This window comes from Ambystoma mexicanum, chromosome 3p (genome assembly GCF_040938575.1).
Source record: "Ambystoma mexicanum isolate Mex_15411 chromosome 3p, UKY_AmexF1_1, whole genome shotgun sequence".
NCBI classification, from domain to species: domain Eukaryota; kingdom Metazoa; phylum Chordata; class Amphibia; order Caudata; family Ambystomatidae; genus Ambystoma; species Ambystoma mexicanum.
This window is the reverse complement of record NC_090925.1, coordinates 879945160-879969574: the sequence shown is the minus strand read 5'-3', so window position 1 is coordinate 879969574 and position 24415 is coordinate 879945160. Positions and strand designations below refer to the sequence as shown.

General features: G+C 45.3%; 1 protein-coding gene across 1 annotated transcript in view; it reads left to right on the top strand.

The window, feature by feature from the left end:
- The window catches only part of LOC138581057 (large neutral amino acids transporter small subunit 4-like), a 292371-nt gene that overhangs the window by 100154 nt on the left and 167802 nt on the right, over positions 1–24415 (top strand). The window lies entirely within an intron of this gene.

Below are 24415 nucleotides of genomic sequence, written 5' to 3'. Positions count from 1 at the left end.
TCCTGTTGTGAACATCCATGGAGGAAGCTGCACGTGCCAGACAGCTACCTCCATGGGGGTCTGGAGATTTCCCCGTGGGCCTCAACCCATGGGCCTCTTTTGTGTTGTTGCCTATTTTATTTCCAGCTTTTCTTGTAGGAGAGGGGCTGGGCTTGGTGGCACTCTGCACATTCTTTCCAGGGACTCTTCCGGTTCCCAGTCCATCCCTGGCTCACTCCAGCCACATGACCTGGGAGGAGGCTTTCACAAGGACGGTCTCCCTTCCTTTTCAAACGCAGCAGCCCATTACCGCCATTGAAATCTGCATGTATGTATTGCTTCATTAATTGTCGACTTTTCAGATCTGAATTCACTGCGTGCATCCCTACATTACACTTTAGAATGCCACAGTTTCAGGTTTTGAATCCTTCTTCTTCTTCTTAATTATCGGATGCGTGGGCGGACCCACACAGGGGCTTTCCCATCCTGAAGGATGATGTGCACCAGACCCACCAATCAATACTTAGCTTACATAAACTCACAACTCCTCCCACCGCCCCGTCTGCCTCAAAATCCAACAGCACACTGCTCCTCCTCCTGCCTCTCACCCCGTCACCTCCCGTTACTGCATTGCCTTTTGAAGATGTGCTTTCTCTGTTGTGGTTATTTCTCCTCTAAAAGTGAGCCATGATCGTTTTGCATTTTGCATTTCCATGATAACCACTTCTTTTGTGTCAGGTTCACACATGAGCGGTGTTCCCTCCGGCTCCGTTCATTAGCTGCTTTCAAACGGCGTGGGACCCAGTGAAAGGTCTTCCCAGGGTCTCCCACTCTCTCCTTGTAGCTCCCTCCTAATGTCCTGCGGTGAGCTTTTTTGCCAGGCAATATAAAAACACCTACCATCTTTTGTCAGCTTAGCGTTGTGAGAACACTGCCTAAAGGATGTATAAGGAAGTTACAGCTATATGTTACATTTGACTTCAACTTCTCTTCATGCAATGAGCCTGCATAGGCAGCAATGTCATATACACACTGCACTAAGCATGTGTGCTAGACTTGTTTGTGCAAATGGTGAATCTCTGCTGCTGAAATGACTTGCACGTCCGAATCGGTGTCTGTCTTTCACCAATTCACAGTGGGAGCAGTGCTAGTATTGGGCCAGATTTTCCTGGATGCAGGGTAATTTATTTATTTATTGTGCATTTGTAAGGCGTTTCTACATCAGGAAATTGTGCTTCAAGGCACCCACAGGGCAAAGGGGAGGGGAACAAGGGAACAGAAGGCAAATAAAATAACAATGATGAACAAAGACAGAGGCGGTCCTATTAGGCCTTGTGAACATTCGGAACGTGCAAGTGCAGAGAGAGAGAAAGAAGGGACAAGGGAAGGGGGTGGCGTGTAAGCGCTAGAGCTTCCACGGAGGGGGAAGTGCCAGAGAGTCTGTTGCAAGGCAACAGGTAAGTGCCAAGGCACTGCTATTAGATGCCCAGCTACACACACCACTATGCAGCTGCTATTATCAATGGCCAGTTAATACTACGGCTGTGCCTGGCAAGTGCGTTTGCCATGACTACACAAAAGCCCAAACTGTTGACATTGCCAGTGCTTGTTGTTGACAAAGCAAGAATGAAAGGCGGAATCGGACTTGCCGATGTAGGACTCTTCGGCCAGCAGGCTGCACTCATAGAAGCGCCCATCAGTGAGATGAATCTATTTCCCTCAGGGGGGTTGTTGTAGTGTAGTCTTGTCTTGCCACTGGCCTGGGTGCTTGCTGCAGAATGTTGGTGCATGAATGTAGCTCAGGAGAATGTTGGGTGGATCTGTGTGTGAATGTTCGGTGAGTGTCAGTTGGGGGCCTGAGCTGGGTTGAATGGATGGCCGGTGGGTCAGCTCCATTATAAGTAACGTTATACCTTCCCATGTTCCTGTCTATGTCTACGCATGCTGTAAATTCAAGAAGAGTAACTGGAGTATTGTAAAGATTGTACATATGTTAAATAAAGCCTACCTGGAACCAATCTAGACTACAGCTGGTCTGTGATTCAGAAGTGCACTCTGAATGTCTAGCATTAGGGCTTTACAACAGGGGTGCATGCGGGCCCCTGAGAGAAACAAGCCCTCTTAGTGAGATGTCATATGCATGTTATGGGACCTACTTTTGACTCCCCAGGCCAAATGGTTCCAGAAAACCTCTACGGCATTAGCTCTGTATGCTTGGGGTTTGGTATTAAGAAGCATTGGCAACTATGATGTTTTAAGGTTTAAAGCTTTGCCCATTGTGACTCTACCATCTCCTCCATTTTTTCCTGGGGTTCAGAAGGGGCGCACTGTCTTGGGTAGGCCTGGGCCTTAAATGTAGGGGTTGTTACAAATTGCTTCAGTTTTGCCCCACATCCAGGGCATGAGGCTGTCACTTGCTGCTCCCCTTTCTTCCTGCTAGGGAAGTTGGGGAGTCAGTTATACTACATTTTCAAGAATGTTGCCAGAAAGCGTCATAAGAATAAGTTAATGGATTTAGAGTTATAGGGAGAGAGAGGTTTCAGTCCAGCACCCACTTTCAAGAATGGAAAGGTAGAGGGATGGAAAGCGATGAAAACCCTCTTGAGGAGCGGCAGGAGCTCGAGTTTCAGCCAGGGATGCCCACGTGGGCCGCCTGGAGACAGGGTGGCCTTTGGTCAATAATCTTGGGATCCAAATATTTATCACCCCTCCCCAGGATAAGAGACCTCCACAATTCTACAAATGTATATGTCTTGAAAAAGGACCCCCAAGCCTGGAGCTTTTTGAGGGAGTGGCCCAAGCTCAGATCCTGCCCCACCCATGGCAGTGCAGGAGTGGGCATGTTTTACATCACTCACCGAGCTTGCTGATGCTACCCAGAATTTTCCGGTGTTTCCTGCTGCCCACTGGAGGAGCCGTCTCTGAAGTGGAAATACAGGAGCAAACAGAGGAAGAGGGCCATAGCCATTAGTTTACAAGCAAACCTGCCCCTTTTATGTGGGTAATTTGATACTGAGTATGAGACACATGGTTGATTCCACCCTCTCGTAAAGGAGGAGGATGCACACTTCAGTAATGGACTAGCCAGAAATCCCCTTCTGGGGTCTTGCAGATCCCCTGGTATAGTTCTCTGGCAGGTATCCCCCCCCCCAAATGCTCACTGCCCGGTGTGCTTCTTTCACTAGGACTTCTTTTCTGAATTCACTGTCTTCAGTATAGCTCAGATGTATTCCTTCACTGTGTCTATACTTCATTGGCTTGAAGTACATCTTGTTCCAACTTTCCCCACATTGATATCTCATATATGGAGACTTGTTAAAGCTCTGTCTTTTAACTTCTTCATTAGTGTTAATTTGCTTGCGGTAATACTTGGCCCAACTTTCCCCATATTGACATCTCATAAATGAGGATGTTTGCAAATTCTGTCTTTGTATTTTACTTGGTCGGTATTCAAAACAGTTTCTTAATTGCTTAAATGGCTGTCAGTATTCCCGGGGTCCCCAATAGCTTTGGGCAGACTCACTGGTGTCTGATAGCGTCCCTGACCTGTGGCACGTTGCTGCGTTGAAGCTTCCTCTCTGGGACGGTGTTTCTCCCATGGCAGACCTACTCACAGTTCTACTGCCAACTCTGCGTTCACCCGCCGGTACGACTGCTGCTTCTTCGCACAACTGCATCCCTGGTAGCTCTGCTACTGCTGCCGGCTCCCCAACGGTTCTCCCACGGTGCCTGCTGTGTCACATTTGGCCTCGGGCAATGCTGATAGGTAAGGCTTGCGAGCAGCAGTTCGAGGGTGCCTGCCTTCTCCAGCACGGTTCATTCCTGTGCTGATGCCTTCTCCCTAGATCCAGCTTCCTTCTTCTCCGGGTCTGCTTCTTTCTTCTCCGGTTCCCCTCCTCTGAATGCGGATGCCATTTGTAAATGTCCCTCATACTCAGACTTCATTGCAACAACTCGTCTGCATGTCTGGCTTGGTGTTTCCTTTAAGCCGCATTAACTCCTTTTTCCTCTTCTTCGTCTTAGTCCTTGAGGATTTATGGGAGTTGGAGTCCATAGAATTTCTTTGACTTCTAATGTGATATTGTTTAGGATTTTTGTTTAGAACAAAAACATCAGAGACAGGAGATGTTGGGTGTGTGTTATGTGTATATAAAGTATGAATGGTATTCTGCATAGGGTGTTTTGTAGGAAGGCATTCTGGGGTTTTACAACAGGAGGGATTTGGAGAGTAACAACAAGCCCTCAAGGATTTATGCATTATGAGGTCTTCTTCTCTGGGAAGGGAAGAACACTGCGTCTCTCCTGAAGAGGTTGCCACCTCCCCCGACAGCCATCTTCTCCCATATCCTCTCTCATAATACCAACCCCAGGGTCAGGATCAAGTAGTGGCTGCCGTCCCCTGGCCATGTGGGAGGAGATCTTTGACAGGGAATCATTGATGACTCCAAAGTATTCATCACAGTACTCTCCTGCCAGGTTTACACACCTTATTTTCCTTGGTTTCAGGCAGCCTTTGGCTAGTTTTGATATATCCTTCTCAGGCCCCTTTTAGCTGATGTACTCCTTGTACATTATTCAGTTTGTCTTTGCCTGATGTGTTTCCCTACCAGGACTTTCCCATGTAAACACACTTGCACTTGCCTTGTATACTCTCCTGCCAGGGCTTTTTTTAAAAGCCCACACTTTTCAGTTTTTACTTCGCCTGGTGTTCTCCTTCCAGGGCTTTTCCCATGTGTGCTCTGGAACACACTTTAAACATAATGATTTCTTGGGTTTACTTTTACTTTATCTAACACAGCACCTGCCTGGTACACTATCCTCCCAGAGCTTTTCTTTAGTGTGTATCGCATACACTTACAGAGCTTAAAGTCTCTTGCTTCTTGTTTGCTTTCCCTTTCAACAAAAGGTTAAATATTTCCTTCTCGTTCAAGTATTTCATTAGTATCTTTTACATTTTATTTGCTGTCTGCATGTCTGCCTGTATGTCCTAGTGCCCTGCTTCCCTCTCAGGGATTCATTTGCTCTTGCTGGTGTTCTTTCCTCTTCTCATGTGCAGCTGTTTGGCTTCTCTTCTCGCCTTGCCGCCTTCGTTCCTCAGCTCATACGCCCCTCGCGTTTCCTTCTGGGCTCTTCTGCTTTCTGTTCGGCAGTCAACAGGAAAACGCTGCCGCTTGGCACTTGCAAACACCAAGGGAGCCCTGTGCTGGCTCCTGCCATTCTCGCAGCCAGTTTGATCTCGTGGACAGCCTTCCATTTCTGTCTTCTTGAGCCGGCTGGCTCCATGACAACCTCTGCAGCCTCCTGGTCCATCCTGTCCGAAGCAGCTCTCTCCTTCCAGCAGTGCCTCTCAGCCAGTTGTTGCTGCGATTTAAATTTCCCGGCTACAGTCCTTGCTCATGACAACTAAAGCGCAGCCTGTACTCTTGGTCTTTTACTCTCTGCATTACTCGGTCCAACTTCCTCGTCCCAGTATTCTCACAGTTATGGGAATGGTAGTCCATTTTGTATGTAGACTATATGTAAGTGCTCTCAGAAGTCTTTGAAGGCAAATCAGCTCTTATTACCCTGTAGGTGGAGTCTGAGAAGACCTCCTCATGCGTTTTAGAGGGTAAGTCAAATCTTGATGGTTCACCCACAGATTTTGTCAGATGGTTTACAGTATCCTACTTAGGTGGATGAGGGGAGTTGAAACAACATGCCATTAAGGTATTGTGTATGGATGGGGTATCCTCAAGAAAGGAAGGGGACGACCATGCCTTGTCTGAGGGTACCCAGCTACTCCCCCGGAGGTTGTGTCCCCCCATGTGATCCTCCCTTATATAGCCACCCCCAAGGTCACGATCAGGTAGCGGATGCCGTCCCCTGGCCACATGAGGGGAGGTCATTGCTGGGTAAGGAGTGATGACACCATCAGATTCATCACAGTAGCCATATTCTGCATTTAGCCTAATTGTGTAAGGTAGTCATATCCTGTATTTGGCCTAGCTGTGTGGGATGGCAATATTCTGCATTTGGCCTAGTTGTATGGTGTTGCCGTGTTCTGAATGTAGCCTAATTGTGTGAGGTAGCCACATTCTGCATTTATTTATTTTATTTTTTGATATTTGTAATGCGCCTATTAAGCAAAATTGTGTTTCAAAGCGCATTAGCTTAATTGTCTATGGCAATTTTCTGCATCTAGCCTAATTGTGTAAGGTAGTCATATTCTGCATCTAGCATATTTGTGTAAGATAACCATACTCTGCATTTAACCTTATGGTGTGAGGTAGCCAAATTCAGCATTTAGCATAATTGTGTAAGGTAGCCATATTCTGAATTGGGCCAAGTTGTATGGTGTGGCCATATTCTGCATTTTGCCTAATTGTGTAAGGTAACCCCTTTCTGTATTTAACCTAATTGTGTAAAGTAGACATATTCTGCATATGGACTAATTGTGCAAGGAAGCCATATTCTGCATCTAGCCTAATTGTGGAAGGTGGTCATACTCTGCATGTAACCGTATGGTGCAAGGTAGCCATATTCTGCATTTAGCCTTATTGTGTAAGGTAGCCATATTCTGTATTTGTCTAGCTGTGTGGGGTGGCCATATTCTGCATTTGGCCTAGTTGTGTAGTGTAGCTATGTTCTACATCTATCCTAATTGTGCAAGGTAGCCATAGTCTGCATCTAGTCTAATTGTGTAAGGTAGCCATATTCTGCATCTATTCTAATTGTGCAAAGAGCCATATACTTCATCCAGCCTGATTGTCTAAGAAAGCCTTATTCTGCATTTAGCCTAATTGTGTAAGGTAACCATATTCTGTATTTAACCGTATGGTCTAAGGTAGCGACATTCTGTATTTAGCCTAATTGTGTAAGGTAGCCATATCTGTATTGGGTCTAGCTGTGTGGGGTGGCCATATTCTGCATTTGGCCTAGTTGTGTGGTGTAGCCATACTCTGCATTTATGATATGATATGATGAAAAGGCATTTATAACCCACCTATACACATGTGTTTCAAGGCGCAATGAGGCAAGGGAGTCTGGCACTAGCATTCTACCACAGTCAGAGAGCCCTGAATAAGGGGGAACAGGCCTAGGTTTCACAATGCAATTTTAAATACTTTCACAGTACAGTTTTTTTAACACACCTAGAGAAACGCATCTAAGTCTGAGAGTCCTGAATAAGGGGAAAAAGGCCTAGGCTTCACAATGCAATAATCTAGCCTAATTGTGTAAGGTAGTCATTTTCTGCATCTGGCCTAATTGTGCAAGTTAGCCATATTCTGTATTGGACCTAGCTGTGTGGGGTAGACATATTCTGCATTTGGCCTAGTTGTATGGTGTTGCTGTGTTCTGCATTTCGCCTCATTGTGTAAGGTAGCCACTTTCTGCATGTAGCCTAATTGTGTAATGTAGCCATATTCTGCATTTAGCCTAATTTTGTAATGTAGTCATATTCTGCATTTAGCCTAATTGTGTAAGATAGCCACTTTCTGCATTTAGCCTAAATTTATTTATTTTTTATTTATTTAATCATTTCTATTGCGCCGGTAACTCGTAAGTCTCGGGCGCAGATACATGGACACATGGAGACAGACACGAAAACACAAGACAGTAGCTTGGTGTTAGTACATAAGTCTGGCTATATCGGAGGTAGCCATATTCTGCATCTAGCCTTATTGTGTACAGATCCATATTCTGAATTTAGCCAAATTGTGTAGGGTAGCCATATTCTGCATTTAGCCTAATTGTGTAGGGTAGCCATATTCCGCATCTAGACTTATAGCGATAGTTTGCATTTAGCCTAATTATGTAAGGTAGCCATAATCTGCATTTAACCTTATGGTGTTAGGTACTCATATTCTGCATTTATAGCCATATTCTGCATTTAGCCTAATTGTGTATGGTAGCCACATTCTGCATTTAACCTAATTGTGTATGGTACCCACATTCTGCATTTAGCCTAATTGTGGAGGGTAGTCATATTCTGCATCTAGCCTTATTGTATACAGTATCCATATTCTGAATTTAGCCTAATTGTGTAAGGTAGCAATTTTCTACATTTAGCCTAATTGTGTAAGGTAGCCATATTCTGCATTTAGCCTAATTGTGTAGGGTAGCCATATTCCGCATCTAGACTTATAGCGATAGTTTGCATTTAGCCTAATTATTTAAGGTAGCCATAATCTGCATTTAACCTTATGGTGTTAGGTACTCCTATTCTGTATTTATAGCCATATTCTGCATTTAGCCTAATTGTGTAAGTTAACTATATTCTGCATTAAGCCTATTGTGTACAGTATCAATATTGTGCATCAGCTTAATTGTGTAAAGTAGTCCTATTCTGCATTTAGACTAATTGTGTAAGGTAGCCACTTTCTGCATTCAGCCTAATTTTGTATGGTTGCCATATTCTGCATTTAGCCCAATTTGTCAGTGCCAGCTGTAGTAGTCCCTGGTTCCTGGTCACACCAGTCACCCTCCTCCTCACCTGAAGTCTCGGAGTCCACTGGGTGCACAAACGTCTTCTTCCACAGAGCCTTTTTGTTGGTTAGTAGGTAAGGTCTGCCCCGAAAGGAAGCCACCCTGACCTTAAGGCAGAGAGGTCTGGGGGGGGGGCCTCCTCCGGAACAAACAATTTGGGGGAAAAAGCCTGACGGCACAAAAAACCCCTCCCTGGGCAAAGGTGTTAAAGGTTCCAGAGGCTGTTACTTTCCGAAATGAAGATGGAGCCAGGAAATCCAAACACAAGTAGCACACGTGCTGAAGGAAAGGTCTAGAGAGGTAGCGGACCTAAAGGCAAACTGAATAAAAGAAAAAAGGAAAAATTAAGGCAGCTAGGAGAAGTTCAAGGATCAATCAAATTGCAGTGGAGGCAGAACCAAGCTGAATAAACACAAGAAAAGATTACAGGTAAGAGAAAGAGGAAGGAAGCAAAGCCACACAAGAAATGCGAAAGACAAGAGAAAAAGGAAACTGCCAAGAAAAGAGAGGAGGAAGCACAAACGAGCGAGGCACAGAACGCCCAAGAAAGGAGAGCAAGCCGAAGCGAAGACACAAGCGGAGCGAGCAAAACAATGTCAGCGTATCACCCGGAGCTGGACGCAAATGGGTTGCAACGCGTAGGCTTCCGGTCGCAGCAGACGGAAAAAGGCTTCTAGCGGCCGAGTCTGTAGAAGCTAGACCATCACAATGCAACGTGGGAAACAACGTGGTGGGGAGATTAATGGCTGCCCAAGCGCCACTTGGTCCACACACACCAGTTCCTTCGGCGTGTGATACAATTATGTAAGGTAACCATATTCTGCATTTAGCCTAATTGTGTAAGGTAGCGATATTCTGTGTTTATTATAGTTGTGTGGGGTAGCCATATTCTGTGTTTGGTCAAGTTGTGTAGGGTAACAAAATTCTGTATTGGGTCTAGCTATGTGAGGGTGGCCATATTCAGCATTTGGCCTATTTGTGTGGTGTATCCTCAGTCAGTATTTTGGCCTACTCTTGTAAACTAGCCACATTCTGCTTCTAGCCTAATTGTGTAAGGTAGTCACTTTCTGCATTCAGCCTCATTTTGTATGGTTGCCATATTCTGTATTTAGCCCAATTATGTAAGGTACTCATATTCCGCATTTTGCCTAATTGTGTAAGGTAGCCATATTCTGTGTTTAGAATAGTTGTATGGGATAGCCATATTCTGCGTTTGGTCGAGTTGTGTATTGGGTCTAGCTGTGTGAGGGTGGCCATATTCAGCATTTGGCCTATTTGTGTGGTGTAGCCTCAGTCTGCATTTTGGCCTAATCTTGTAAGCTAGCCACATTCTGCTTCTAGCCTATTTGTGTAAGGTAGCCATTTTCTGAATATAGCCTAATTGTGTACTGTAGCCATATTCTGCATATAGCCGAATTGTGTAAGGTAGCCACATTCTGTGTTTAGCCTAGTTGTGTGGAGTAGCCATATTCTGCGTTTGGCCTACATGTGCGGGGTGGCCATGCTCTGCCTTTGGCCTAGTTTTGTGCTGTAGCCTTAGTCTGCATTTTGGCCTAATTGTGTACGGTAATCATATATTGCATAAGGTGTTTTTCGAAAATCAATCACTCATTGTCTGTCCACACACTGTAGGCCTTGCTCCCCTTTTAAATCTAGGCATTTTCCTGATTCTGTTCTCAGAGTTCAAACTCAATTCAGGCCCTGCTCTTCCTTTGAATCTAGGTGATAAGTAGCACAGCTCTTTGTACATAGACAGAACTCAAGACGTAAACATTGTTGTTTGTACCGCTATATTTCTCCCATTTCACCTCTTGCACAACGCACCTTCGTAACTTAGCGGATGGCACAGGCTCATTCCACACACCCTGCCCTCACATATCACACAAACACGGCTGCACAACACCTCTGCCATAAGAATGAAGTGACCTAACGACACACATTCGACCTGTAGCTTCCCACATAATTCTCTATCTCCTTAAACACAATCTACCCTGTTTATTTAATAGTTTACCTCTGCTGCACCCATCCACGCTTCATTCACATATGGGTGACAGACAGGGTCTTGGCCACCCTCACATAACTTTAATGGCTGAAATGCACACAGGAATAATAGCGCCTTGCAATTCTCCAACATTTGGACTCTGGTCCCTTTGAGGGCGTTCAACCAACAAGCGCGTTGGGACCATAATTATGGTTAAAGGCGTTATACAAACAACACAATGAATGAATGAATAAATGAACGAATGAATGAAGTCCACTGCATGTATGCAAAGGATAAGTTCACTTTTGGTGTTAATTTCCTTGAAGGCCGAAAAGATTCACCAGAGAGGGGTCTTCTTGTTGAAAGAAATCTTGCTGAGAATTTGCATTGCTCATTCTTGATTCCAGAAAAATGCATTCTGTTGTTTACTTGCCTGCTTAAAACTAAGGTTTCCAGTGTTCTGTTTTTACTGATGTTTACACATAAATACAGATGGAAATCAATCTGTTTTCTGTCTGTATTTATTTATAGAAATGGAACAAAAATGGAAAAGCAGGTCTTTCTGTCTGGTTTGCTTTGATGTCACTCATACATTGCAGGCCAATCACATTGCAGATTGGCAGCATGAAGAGTGTAAAAATAGCATTGAAGCTTTTCAAATTGCTGACAGCATTATCTTAAGGCACCAGCAGTTACAGGAGCAACCGTTTGTTGTTATGGAAAAAATTGAGCTAGCATGCATTTATTTCCTATATGGTTGCATGCGTGCTTTAATAAATGCATAAATGCATTATTTTTTAGAATAAATGCAGAAAAATACTGGTTGTGAATTATATGACAAAAAATGTATCTGGATAAATACAGAAAAAAAAGTGCCAAAAAATAAATATGGATAAATACAGACGGAAATGGCAGAAAAATAAATACTATTAAACCGGAAGCCTTAATTATAACGTCAGAATGCTTCAAATGCAGCCAATAACAGTTATTCACTGTGTTCCGAGCATTTGGATTAGATGAGTTGAAACCTGTAAGGTCCTCCATGTGCTAACAGCTTTTATCAAATAGCTGAATAGTATTAAAGGACTCAAACTTGGAAGGGTCAAAAGCCAGTCTGTCCCTTCAGCCATTCGAGCTGGTGACCTTCCGGTTGTCTGCACATCTCTGCAGCATGTCCTGAACCCATTGAGCTAGCTTCCGATCATCTGTTTTTCAACGGCCCTGGCAAGCAAACACGGGAGACCTAGGATACTGATGGAAAACACATTCCATGGTGGGGCCTAGTGCTGGTGAGACTGAATTAGTCTTTGTCGAAGAGAGAGTATTACAACATGTGCAGATTGTCTGCTATGATCGGTTTGATTATTGTGTAAACTTGATGGGATAATAAAGGTTGGTGAAACAAGAGCAAAACACTGATGGCAACAGTCAAAAATATTCTGGGTGTTTTCAGGAAGACACGCAAATAATATTGTGCCTGTCGTGCCATATGTTTTCTGAAACCCTGTTGAGGGCCAAAAAAGTTTGGCATGGCTTGTAGTGTTGTTCAAAAGGGATTAGCAGTTGGCGCTGGACTGCCCTTTGTGGGGTAAGACCAAGCCTGATTTGCATGTGGTCTTTCTCCAATGGTTCATTCGTCAGAGTGTTATCGATCAAGAATTAAATATCGGTGCATCCTACAGGCCCAGAATCTCAAACATAGATCCAGAGTGGGATTCCATAGTCATCCAGATCAATAGCTCTCCCCTTCTGCATCCTCTCTCCAACATGATAGTGCATGAAGAGCAACACATTAGCAGGCTCGCTCTAGATCAGAGATGTCCAACTCCAGGCATAGAGGGACGGAATCCTGACGTGTTTTCAGGATATCCCTCAATAATGTTCATGAGAAAAAATGTGCATACATTTACAATCATTGCATGCAAATTTATCTCAAGAATGTTAATGAGGGGTATCCGAAAAAGCCGACATGGATCCGGCCCTCAAGGCCTTGAGTTGGACAACCCTGCTCTGGAGATCCTTGAGACTGCTCTGTGACTGCAGGAGTTTTCTCACATACCAGCATATTTTAGTATAAGCTATGCAGAAGTAAACATAGATTAAGTCATTTTCTCAAAATAAATGATGCATTCCACAATAAAGACCCCAAAGAAGTGGCCTTGTGACATCATTCTCCTTATTCAACAAATATCAGGAGACGCTTGACAGAAATTAGCATAGGCCTTATCATTCCACCCAAAATTGCTGGAAACCACCGGCATTTTGAAAATGCTGTCCGGCTCCACAGGACTCAAATAATGACGTGCATACATCGGCTTTTGGTGACACCCCGGGATGACCATATATAAATGAACAGCAGCCAGTTGCAGCTAAAAAGGCTGGGAAACTATCATAACCCGGTGATGAGTGAGGTACTCGATAAGGCCTCTGAATCAGGCTGGGAAACTATCATAACCCGGTGATGAGTGAGGTACTCGATAAGGCCTCTGAATCAGGCTGGGAAGCAATCATAACCCGGTGATGAATGCGGTACTCGAGAAGGCCTCTGAATCTGAGTGGATAACATCCAGTACTAGAGAGTACTTCACTCAAAGGTTCCCAATTACACCGGTCTTTTATGCACTCCCCAAGATTCACAAACATTTAATGAAACCACCTTGCAGACCGATAGTTGCAGGAACTGAGAGTATTTTCAATCCCATGGCCAAATATCTAGACCGGGTTCTGCAACCTCAAGTACAACACACTACAACATATTTAAGAGATACATATCACTTCTTATTGACATTGAATGAATTACAACTACCACAAAGGGAGTTGATTCTCAGGGCAAATATGTTTTTTGAAACTTCTCAACACAATGCTTATGTCTAAGAGTGACCTCTTTTTAAGTATCATTGTGTAACAGTTCGAATCACGGGACTTCTATATAAAAAAACAGAGGGTCATTTGCCTTGCGTTCCCTTGAATTTCCAACACGGATTAGCCTCTAATGTGTATGACATAGATACAACATCACACACTCCAAGATGGTACTGGAGTACAACATTTCGGAATCCAAGATGGTGCTCATAGAACATCACGTGACCTTGCTGTCACCTGATTTCATTCATATGATTCCTATACGAGGGGCGGCCATGTTTTGCCATGTGTAGAGTGGCGTCCAAGAGTCTATGTCAGATCCTGCTGCAAACACAACCTGGTTTGTGTGAGATAGGAAAAGAAATTTGAGGTTTGTACTCTCTAAACTTTAGATTCTACATATTTTATTGAAGTAGACAACTATATAATAGAGAGTTTTTCTCTCTTTTTGTATGTTTGGGGCTACTGTTAATCAATTACTTCTTCTGGTGTCAGCCCTAATTTGGAAGGTAGGATTTCAAATTGATTACCAGCATATGTCAAGAAGAAACATATAAGGTTGACCTATGTAGTTATCTGATAGTCTTTTCTTTTGGATTTCTAGACTTGAACTTGGTGAACATTTAAGAGTATTATTATCTTACTGTGAACTGGCCTTCCTTGATTAGGCTGTTTTGGCTTATATGGCGGGTAGGAGCTCTCTGATATCCTTTCAATTGGCTGGCGATTTTGAACCTAACACATAGCTTGAGTGTTGTTTACATATATTGGCTTTGGAACTTTCAGATTAAAATTTAGAGGACTACTGTGGGAAACATTTTGCTCAGTTTTCAGAAATCTTTAATGTGAATACTATGGGAGTTCCATGGGAGCTATAAGATAAATGACCTTCACCTACTCCTTACTATTTGAGATACATTTTGTTGAGACATAATTACTGATGGTATTCCATATCATGTTTTAACTTGCAGATGTCATTTTTATTTTGCTCCTGAAGAAGGGATGGTGCAGTCCCCTGATGCATTGAGCTTTATCCTACTGTTTTTTAAGAATACAACTTGTGGATGAAGACATTAGAGATTGGGCATTACCAGATTTCACTTAATGTAAAAGTATATGTGTTAACATCAGAAAAACAATAGTGAATTACATTTAACTTTGTGGCGTTGAGCCTTTGACAGAGTGCAAGGGTCGGGAGTGCCCCCAAGTTGGGTTACGGTTGTTGATGTTCAGAAATTAGCATAGGCCATGTCATTCCACACAAAATTGCTGGAAACTACTGGCATTTTGAAAATGCTGTCTGGATCAACAGGGCCCAATGCTGTGAATACATCGGCTTTTGGTTACACCCCGGGATGATGAGACATCAGTGAACAGCAGCCAGTTGCAGCTTCAGAGGCTGGGAAACTGTCATAACCCGGTGATGAATGAGGAAATCGATAAGGCCTCTGAATCAGGCTGGGAACCTATCATAACCCGGTGAGGGGTCAGGTACTCAATAAGGCCTCTGAATCAGGCTGGGAAGCTATCCTAACCCGGTGATGAGTGAGGTACTCGATAGGGCCTCTGAATCAGGCTGTAGAGCCGGTGATGAGTGAGGTACTCGATAAGGCCTCTGAATCAGGCTGGGAAGTCTTCATAACCGTGTGATGAGTGAGGTACTCGATAATGCCTCTGAATCAGGCTGGGAAACTATCCTAACCCGGTGATGAGTGAGGTACTCGATAGGGCCTCTGAATCAGGCTGTAGAGCTATCATAACCCGGTGATGAGTGAGGTACTCGATAAGGCCTCTGAATCAGGCTGGGAAGTCTTCATAACCGTGTGATGAGTGAGGTACTCGATAATGCCTCTGAATCAGGCTGGGAAACTATCATAACCCGGTGATGAGTGAGGTACTCAATAAGGCCTCTGAATCAGGCTGAGAAGCTATCATAACCCGGTGATGAGTGAGGTACTCGATAAGGCCTCTGAATCAGGCTGAGAAGCTATCATAACCCGGTGATGAGTGAGGTACTCGATAATGCCTCTGAATCAGGCTGGGAAACTATCATACCCCGGTGATGAGTGAGGTACTCGATAAGGCCTCTGAATCAAGCTGTAGAGCTATCATAACCCGGTGGTGAGCGAGGTACTCGATAGGGCCTCTGAATCAGGCTGTAGAGCTATCATAACCCGGTGATGAGTGAGGTACTCGATAAGGCCTCTGAATCAGGCTGTAGAGCTATCATAACTCGGTGATGAGTGAGGTACTCGATAATGCCTCTGAATCAGGCTGGGAAACTATCATAACCCGGTGATGAGTGAGGTACTCGATAATGCCTCTGAATCAGGCTGGGAAACTATCATACCCCGGTGATGAGTGAGGTACTCGATAAGGCCTCTGAATCAGGCTGTAGAGCTGTCATAACCCGGTGATGAGTGAAGTGCTCGATCAGGCCTCTGAATCAGGCTGGGAAACTATCATAACCCGGTGATGAGTGAGGTACTCAATAAGGCCTCTGAATCAGGCTGGGAAGCAATCATAACCCGGTGATGAGTGAGGTACTCGATAATGCCTCTGAATCAGGCTGGGAAGCTATCATAACCCGGTGATGAGTGAGGTACTCGATAATGCCTCTGAATCAGGCTGGGAAACTATCATACCGCGGTGATGAGTGAGGTACTCGATAGGGCCTCTGAATCAGGCTGTAGAGCTATCATAACCCGGTGATGAGTGAGGTACTTGATAAGGCCTCTGAATCAGGCTGTAGAGCTATCATAACCCGGTGATGAGTGAGGTACTTGATAAGGCCTCTGAATCAGGCTGGGAAGCAATCATAACCCGGTGATGAGTGAGGTACTCGATAATGCCTCTGAATCAGGCTGGGAAACTATCATAACCCGGTGATGAGTGAGGTACTCGATAATGCCTCTGAATCAGGCTGGGAAACTATCATACCCCGGTGATGAGTGAGGTACTCGATAAGGCCTCTGAATCAGGCTATAGAGCTGTCATAACCCGGTGATGAGTGAAGTGCTCGATAAGGCCACTGAATCAGGCTGGGAAACTATCATACCCTGGTGATGAGTGAGGTACTCGATAAGGCCTCTGAATCAGGCTGTAGAGCTGTCATAACCCGGTCATGAGTGAGGTACTCAATAAGGCCTCTGAAACAGGCTGGGAAGCAACCATAACCCGGTGATGAGTGAGGTACTTGATAAGGCCTCTGAATCAGGCTATAGAGCTGTCATAACCCGGTGATGAGTGAAGTGCTCGATAAGGCCACTGAATCAGGCTGGGAAACTATCATACCCTGGTGATGAGTGAGGTACTCGATAAGGCCTCTGAATCAGGCTGTAGAGCTGTCATAACCCGGTCATGAGTGAGGTACTCAATAAGGCCTCTGAAACAGGCTGGGAAGCAACCATAACCCGGTGATGAGTGAGGTACTTGATAAGGCCTCTGAATCAGGCTGGGAAACTATCATAACCCGGTGATGAGTGAGGTACTCGATAAGGCCTCTGAATCAGGCTGTAGAGCTATCATAACTCGGTGATGAGTGAGGTACTCGATAATGCCTCTGAATCAGGCTGGGAAACTATCATACCCCGGTGATGATTGAGGTACTCGATAAGGCCTCTGAATCAGGCTGTAGAGCTGTCATAACCCGGTGATGAGTGAAGTGCTCGATAAGGCTACTGAATCAGGCTGGGAAACTATCATAACCAAGGCGTATTCCAAGGGCAAGGGATGTGGCAAGCTGCCTGGGGCACATCGGTGTGCTGCAAAAGCAGTTGTGAATGAGTCCCTTATTGAAGTTTTTACCTAAGAAATAAGGTTTGCTTAAGTACCATCTTAAGCAGGCAGCAACATAGGACAGAAGCCTGCTCTTTTCTGTCTGTTTCAATGACAAGCCCCCATCCCCCATGCCCCCATAATACCTCCGACCTGCCGGCAGCAAAGCCTTTCTTCATCAACCATCCCAAACATTAGGACCTCTTTGTCAATCCAAATGTACCTTATCTTGAACTGGGCCCAGCATGGTGTGCCCATTAACACCACAGGGAGAGGCTTGCCAGGGCTGAGAACCGAGGAGACACTAAAAAGCAAAATGGAGCAGGTAAGGGCTACACAAGCCAAATAAGACTGAAACGAAAGCAAGCGAGAAAGGGAGGGGGCGACAGGTGGACTGAGGGTCTGAGGAGGTTAGTGAGGCAAAGAGGGTTCGAAAACATTAGGTTATTGACGAGAAGAAAAGGCACAGAACGTGAACCAAGATGCGAGAATGGAAGAAATGGGTGGGAAGAAAATGACAAAGAAAGAGAGAGCAGCATAAGTGTGACATAGGAAAGCAAAAGGAAGAAGAAGGGTTAAGATCAAAGGGAAGCAGGGGAATAAATAAAAAACAAAAGCAGGGGAGAGTGGAATAGAGAAACTGTAATGGAGAGAAAGAGGGAGAGAACGCAGCAGAATGCAAGAAGGTGCGGTAGAAGGGATCAGCAAAGAGGGGAACTAGACAGAAATGAGGGACGTGGAAATGAAGGGAGGACAATATGGATAGCAAGGGGGCATGGGACGTCTAAAAGGAAACAAGAGGCGATATGGAGTGATTGAAGACTGGCAGATGCGATAGCAAGAGAAGAAGCAAAAACAGGAGGGAAAAGGGAGGGATGGAAAGAGGGGTGAGATACTTACAAGAGGCTGGGCAGTGGTTATGCACAGGGGAAGAGTTTTTTTAAATATTTTTTTTATTTGTTGTTTGTGCTTATGAACCTTTAGAAATATAAAATGACCATTCATAAAAAGAAAGCATCATGTAATACATATTACAACAATAGAAAAGACAAAAACATGTCGACATCAAAAACACAGGTTACCATGACATAATTCAACTTAAAACTTTAGCACAAAACACAAAAAGAAAATAGAAACAACAATGAACAAATACAAAGATTAAAAACGAGCTAAAAACAGTTACGCGTTATCTCAGCCTGAACTACCACACCAATGACTGAATAAGAGAATTAGAACAAACTGGGGGAAGAGTTTCCCGTGTGGAAGTCAGCTCTGGGCGTGTGTTGGGGTGCATTTTATCTGTTTTCCCAGGACACCTTACTGCCAAGAAACTGCCCCGATCATACCACCGACACCGGTACGCCTTTGGGTTCCCACTTGGCAGAGGCGATCATTTCAACAATATATCACCCGCAGCAGCACCCTAATTCCCGATTTCTCAATGCATGCAACAGAGTGATTATTTGGGTTTTTCTAAGCGCCAAGGCTCTGCAGTCTGACCAGGAAAGCCCTTTGGGGGTCGCCAGGGGTCGCAACTGCGACACCTGAGCTCTCCCTTGCTGTCCCTGTGTTCTCCCTTGCTATCCCTAAAAAGAAAAAAAGTACAACTCTTTTTTTTTTTTAAACTGAAGCACCTGGGCTGTGGCCAGCACCATGTGGCTCTCTGATTCTGGAGTGGCTGCCTTTCTTGTTCAGGCCTCGAGAGGGGTTTGACAAGTGTAACACTTTGAGCAGTGACCCTAAATAAGAAAGAATAGGAATAACAAAGAATTTGTCTTTCTGGAATCCTACACACTAATTGCTAGACTCATTAAAGGTGTATTTCAGGCACACTTCAGGGGGCGAGTCACTGATTGAGTCTGTTCTTAAACACCTCAAATTCACAATGCAGACAAAATCCTCCAAAAAGCATTTAGAGCAGAATAAGCATCCATTTCGGACTATGTATTTTGCTTTTCGCAAGTTGCAGTTATAGCATGTTTTTTTCTGCCGTCGTCTCTGTTACGATCATCACAAGACATTCCATCTCGGTGTCCTCGGTCACTTGACAAAGTCCTTGTGCCCCGGGGTGTTGCTAGGTCTGGAAAAGTTCCTGGGCTACACTAATGCCAGGACTGTCGAGACTGGGGGCTAGCTAGCCTTTTGGATGCAGCCCCAGAGCTCCTATCCAGGGCTACAACCAAAAGGCCAGGGGCTATTGCCCCCTCTGGCAACAGCTCTGCTTGTGCCTAAAAGCTTGTGTACAGTCTAGAAATGTTTGACCATAGCACAGAAAGAGGTCCTTGATTTCACTGTGCCAAAATTAATGCTTTGTTGCAATGTGTCTATCTTTCCTATCTCCCTAGTATGCTGTTCAGGATGTTTGTTTGCATGTATGAGGAAACGAGGAAATGAGTGCCCAGAGTAAGGGATGCCGTGTGAGTGCCCTGCTTTCCCTGTGCTACTCTAAATGTTTTAATACACAGTTATGAACCCTCCCAATGGTATGTATTTTGCCAACCTCTGAAGCCTGAAAAGTAGATCCACGCAGGCTTGACATGAGGCCAACTTTGCACCAGACCTGCAGATGAACTGGCATGCTGGTAAATATCAGTTACCAGTTTAATGGCATCCACTAAAGAGTGCAATTTGCTTTCTGACTTTGAGAACAGTCAGACATGTAATTGCTCATTTTACTATAGCCGGTAAGACAGCTAAAGCTGGTTAGATAGCTCAGTGTGTTGAGCGCTCGCTGCTGCGATGTATTTCTGATCTGCAGGTTGCAGGCTCCAATCCTGGCAGAGCCTGCTCAGCCTTTCATCCTTCTGAGGTCTATAAATGAGTACCAAGAAAGGTTGGGTGATATTATGTGTATATTTTTTCTATATAAATCACTTAAGTGTAAGTACTATATAATAACACATCATTATCATCTGGCCATGCACGTCTGCTTGCATTCACAGTAATTTGGTAATATGGGCCTATACACACTGGTATTAACGATACACTTGGTGATCCATTCTTGTACTTAGGTTCTGGGTCAAATGACATCACTTCCTTTGCTGTCATCAGAGGTCAAGGGCCGTGTGATGTCACTTTTGGTGAAATGACGTCCCTGATTCTGACTGATTTGGGACTGTGCCGTTCTCTGGATTTGCAGCAAGATGCAATGTTCATGCATATGCACTGAACTGGACATGAAACATGCGTGCATGCATGTGGAAGAGGGTGGTCTATAACACTGAAGAGGAGTGTCATGACTCAGCTGTAATGGCTTGTGTTGGCAGAACCAAATCACAATTTAAAATGTAAGGTCTCCGCTATCAGGGATCAATATTTTTCAGCGATATTGCTGCTTAAACCTAACTGCAGAAGTGGGCGGAGCCTACAAGGATTTCTTTTGGGAATTGTGGAGCAACATGCCCCCCCCCCTTTGCACTTAAGGGGTTACCTTCTGGCAGGCCTGGATGAAGATGTTTGGGGGCCCATTTCAGGATGTTGGTTGGGGGCTCCCTGCTTAGAGCAGAAACAGTCTGATTCACCTGTGGGATGCACACATTACAATGGCAACAAAGATATGGTTAATAACGAGACGGTCAGGCAGTTTAAACACTAAATTCCCCACTGAAAAGCTCTAAACCCTTCTTTGTCGGCAAGTGGTCTATGTGGAGGAGGAGTGTTAGAAGACAATGAGGTGATAACACTTGTGTACATCCCAAGGGAAAAGGAAAAGAACACGCAGTTTGTAATGCAAGCGCTGATAAGTGTACATTTTAAGCCCCAGAACGAAAATAGAGAACATAATATATTGCTGTGTTGCACAGACTACTGAGTGCTGACTGGCGACATAGGTATTGCCCCTCCCACCTCTGGGGCTCGAGGCCCCTTTCATTTGAAAACATTGAAAGGCCCTGATGCCATCCCTGCAGTGTGGCTCTTGTACTCTGGGCGTCACACTGGAGCCCGCTTCCGTTGGCCCCTGACCCCGAGGACCTTCGTTGCTGGTGTCCAACCCGGGGAGTGGAGTGGCACGAGTCGAGGTTTATTTATTGTGGGTCGCCCCTTAACGTGGACCGACCTGAATGGGGTGCGTGTTACGCCCTAACGCCAGCAGGTGAATGAAAGAGGCCGGTGTGTTAATAGCGAACACCTGATTCGCTCTGTTTAGCCAACAGTGCTGACTGTGTTGTGTGGTAAACGTCGCAGAATAGTGCCCATGAGAGCCAGTGTTGTGTAAACACCACGGCCTCAGTGGCAGCAAGGGGCACAGGGATCAGCGACTGCATCGCGCCGCCCCCCAGTCAGAGCGGTTCCCTGTCATGCGCAACCAGAATCCGTCCACCAAGCTGCAGAATATTTTGTTTTGATAGAAGCCCGGCTGGCAACAGCGGCGCTTCAGCTTCTTTGCAATGTGACCCACACGTGTTACTGTTCCCCAAGCAAATGACTCGTTTTATCGACCTCAAAAGACTGCGAAGCCCAGTTGACCCTAGGATTGAACGCCCAGGCCTCTTCGAGCACCCCACCTCCAGAGCTCTCACACTGAACGAACTCTGGCACACCCCTCGCAAACAGCACACTTGCTGCTCCGTGGACCACAGCCAGCACCCCTACACTCAGTGGCTACTGAGCGGGGGGGGGGGAGGGGTCGAGGAGTGGGCAGGAGGGACAGCTTGTCCCCCCCCTCCGCCCCAGAGTGGCTCTTTTAAAAGCCAGACCGGGACAATGAGGGTGCCGAGCAGGAGCAGTTCCTGCTCAGCACCCTCATTGTTCTGGCAGCAGGGCACCTTTCTCAGGCGTCCCTCTGTCAGGCCTTTCCAGGGCTCACATTTTCATTGTGAAAGTGCAAACGTCTGGCAGCAGAGCGGATCTTTCAGGGAACTGACATGTTACTCTGTGTTAACAGAGCATTACAATGGGAGCCACCAGGCACCGATGGGAGGGAAGGGGGATCTATTAGCAAGGACTTTTGCCCCTTAAGAAATTGGAACGAGGTGTTCAGAAGTGAAATGGGTGCATACTGCTGCATTTTATGAAATAATGAATATGGCTTTCAAACACAAGGGTGATTTGTTACGTTTACGTTAATCTACACGACGCTATTGCAACTTTGCATGCAGGATGGGGAGAATACAACTAAAGCCATACCCGTGTTGCTCAACATATTTCTATGATCATGCATAGAGTGTAACGTCAGTTTATTATGAAAGGCTAGTTTATTATGTAATGTGGTTTTCTTCCAAGGCATTGCTTGAAATAAAGTATTATTTAAGCACATGAAATGCAATGCAAAACCTTAATAAATATGTATACCAACTGAGCCCCGGAAGATGTGTTCAGTTGCTTAAATTGTTCACACCCTAGTTTAACTATTTAACCGAAGTGTGTGATCCTGGGCAAATCCTTTAATCGCACTGTGTCTTATCTGCTGCTCCATAAGCGATTCACTTCATAGCTTATGTTAATATATCATGCTATTATAAAAAAAGCCTAATGATAAAGAGTTGCTCCATATAAAAGAATAGTCCAAATTAGGTATTTTGCACCAAAAAGTTGTTTATCACTTGGTTTACTTATGGCAAGTTATTCTAAAGTCACTTGCTTGATGCCTCCAAGTATCAAAGACTGATGATGCGCCTTGCAATGTCCTTTTCTGGGAAGTCACTTCAATTGGTGCAATCCATGTGCAAATTAGAAGTCTTTGTGTGTATTTTGCCCCCACAGAGTGTGGCGGAGCTGTAATAGATGTGTTTCCTGCATCCGTAATGGCCCTGCAGTTTTGTTTTTGTGCTCGTTATATGCATGTGTTAAAATGCCATATGCCACTAATGATATGATAGGTTATTTATTAGCACTTAATACCTAGAGGTTTCTAAGCGCGGACCCGGGAAACGAACCTGTGTTGCTCCGTGTCATTTTGCTTCCAAAGCGAGCACGTTGCCGCTGAGCTATCCTCCCGAGACTGTTACCATAAAAGGTGATTGGGTCGGTGAGAATGATATCGGATGGAATCGCGCACACTGCATTTGGCGGGAAAAGTAGCAGGACTTTTTTTCGTAGCTAGCCCCCCAACTCTTGTAATGCTGGATACTGTCCTGCAAACACTGCCATTTTGTTGCCCCCTCCCACGTGGCTCTGTGACGCTCCCTGTGCAGCTCCCAAGAAAACCAAAAACACCTGTTTATGCCATCAAACAGAATGCCTTCTGCAGCCCCATCACACACACACACACCTCTCACACCATCTACTACATCGAGTGCTGTTGCACAGCCTCTGCTGTTCAGCATCAGCATGCATGCCAACGCTCGTGCCACACCTGGGCATACTGACCAATTCCATGTTCCCCTGCCGCTGCTTATGTAAAATGGAACCCTCCCCTGCCCGAGCACTACTACACCCCTCCCCACATGGGCCTCCTACACCAGCCTAGGCACAGATGACTTGCACCAGAGTGCATAGCTTGGCCACCTACAGCTCTAGCATTCTGCCGACCTCCGGCACTCTTGCAATGGCCTCCACATCCACTGCGCACACACCACGCTTACGTACGCTCCTACGCCTGCCCCCACACCCTGCACCACCCGTGCACTGTTCCCCTAGGACAGAGCTCTTGTGCCATCCCCACTTGCAGCGTTCTTACAGCCCCCTCCACTCACATGCATCGCTTCTTTCATTGGTATGATTTGATTTACAAACAACGCGTAAACAAATAAATAAAAAATCCTTAGTTCCGGACGAATGTGAAAAGATAAAGAATACCTGCATTCAATCCATGATCCGCTTAGGCTGCCTAGAATTAATGCACTTTCAATTGGCCAGAACTATTCAACCATAATCATTTCATCATATTTTCAGTTTCCCTCTCATGCGGGGGGACACCCCCTACAACCCCTACTCCCGTTGTGTGGTATAATGGAAACACGTTTACCGGGTCACACGATAGCCTTTTTTGCTGCCATTTTTTGCAAAAACAGCACATTTTTCAGCAACCATATTACCGGATGCCAAACGTATGACACCCCATACATTGGCCCCTTGAACTGTCCCACATACACTACTCCTTTGTCATTCACCAGTGTGCGTGCTCTTACGCAATCCTTTGCCGGGTCCGGCGTTTTAGCAAACCCTGGTACTAAGGAGGCCGAAGGCAGTTTTTTGAAGATGGTGCCATTTGAGCTCTCTCTGCCTCAGGAGACTGGGTATGATTGGTCTCTCCCCAAGCTCCCCCATGGATTGCGGTTATGCAATGAAGACCCGAGCTCCAGAGAAGGGTGGCGTCACCCGAGGATGGACTGCAGATACCTTATGCCACGGGCAATACCAAATTTCTCCAGGCCTTTCGGTCTGCAGGGGACGGGAGCGGAAGCTATT